General features: G+C 33.5%; 1 protein-coding gene across 4 annotated transcripts in view; it reads right to left on the bottom strand.

Annotated features, from left to right (window-relative positions):
- LOC106462085 (protein Hook homolog 3-like) overlaps window positions 1-865 on the bottom strand; it is a 54119-nt gene extending 53254 nt beyond the window's left edge. For 3 of the 4 annotated variants that reach the window (XM_022389222.1, XM_013921968.2, XM_022389225.1), the window contains exon 1: window positions 786-865. The gene's annotated coding sequence lies outside the window, so the exon portion shown is untranslated. The remainder of the gene's footprint in view (window positions 1-785) is intronic. The other variant, XM_022389224.1, reaches the window with a different exon arrangement.
- Between the last annotated feature and the right edge of the window lie 770 nt (window positions 866-1635).

The following is a 1635-nucleotide window of genomic DNA, read 5'->3' as shown; positions in this document are numbered from 1 at the left end:
TAAGAACTGGTTCATCATTAGTGTAACAATTACTAAAACTTCACAAATTATATATACAGCAATATTTTAAAATTAATGTTATGAATGTTTGATAAAGTATCAATGAGTTTCTTCACACATTCTTATTAGTTTTAAAATTCTAGTATAATGAGAGTACAGCAACTTGTTCATTACTAAATTCAGTTCTCAACATCCAAGAATTTCCATTGGTTAACAACATGAAACTAAAGATACCAGTTCTTATACAATTTGACCATACTGGTACAGCCAATATCTTTTAAACTATTTTTTTAACATTTAAACTGAGACATAAATAGAGAAGATAAATACAAAATAGTTATCATTAATATATTCAAAATATTGTAACAATGCAAGTACAACTGCTAGCAGAGCCACTTCTAATAGTCTCGAATTATACTTTCTTAGTTTCTAGTAATGTGCTGTACGCTTAGCTCTACTGGTAGGGTTGATACACTTATCAGCCCTACTATTGGAGCTTCTGTACTGAAATCAAGAGAAACCACAGTTTCTGAGCGCCCCTGGTTGTCTCCCAAGCCTCTATTAAACCAAGACAATGCCACGATATATATATATTATGTACATTGTACTACTGCCAATAGTACTGGCCACAGTCTGTAGCGAAATCAGTCGACTCAGTATCACTCTCTGTGTGTGACTGTCACGAGACAGTGCCTGTGCAACACTTAAAAATAGTTAACAAAACTGGCTTCTTTAAATATTCGCAACAAAGTTTACTGAAATTAGAAAATCATGAATGAGCTTACCAAATCTTTTAATCTGGTAATTACATCCAATTCAGGTTACGGCTGACTTAAGCCACCTCCTCTAATCATACAGAGCCATCTACGACATTATAGTTACACGAAATTTATTTATTGCACAAACTCTTAGAAATTCGAAAACAAATAAATTAGCAGAGAGTTTATTGGAACCATATATACGATAGGCAAATAGAATTGTTTAGCGAGAAACTAAGTCTTGTTACTGTTCACGATCAATCAAGAAGGTTCATAATCAACATCGACAATTATAATTTCAGATGTGCTAGCTCAACAAAGCGACATAAATTTTGACTTTTTAAATCTCCCTGACTAATGCACACATTAAAAATTCGCATTCACTTGAATCCTTATTGCAAAAGGTGAAACAGTAACCAAACCTTCTCTTTTGTTTCGCTTGAAATATGTTATCAACTAAAAAAATAGAAACTGACATAGTAATTTTATCTTAAAAGTCGCTTTAATCTAATTCGAGTTCCCTGATGGGTGAGCAGTAAGTTCAAGGATTTACAAAGCTAAAATCCTGGGTTATATTCCTCGTGGTTGGCAAAGCGTAGATAACTCACTGTTAACTCAAAAACAGTGCTTTAAATGGGCCCATACCTAATACTGCACTTCTGTATTCCAAATAGTTGAAAACCAGCAATTCTCATCATAGCCAGAAAAGTGTATCTAAGTGAGTATCGCTACTTTTTCTTTGCCCCTTTTATGCGTACCAGCACTTTTTTGTCATTTCAGATATTGCTCAAAAACCACTCTTTGCACTTTCTATTACATACTGTTACGTCTCCGTTTTTTAATTGATTTTCCGTAACTTCGTACCGACGAAACTTAA

Source organism: Limulus polyphemus, unplaced genomic scaffold (assembly GCF_000517525.1).
Source record: "Limulus polyphemus unplaced genomic scaffold, Limulus_polyphemus-2.1.2 Scaffold1090, whole genome shotgun sequence".
Classification (NCBI taxonomy): domain Eukaryota; kingdom Metazoa; phylum Arthropoda; class Merostomata; order Xiphosura; family Limulidae; genus Limulus; species Limulus polyphemus.
The sequence above is the reverse complement of the archived record's forward strand: the minus strand, read 5'-3'. Positions and strand labels throughout refer to the sequence as shown.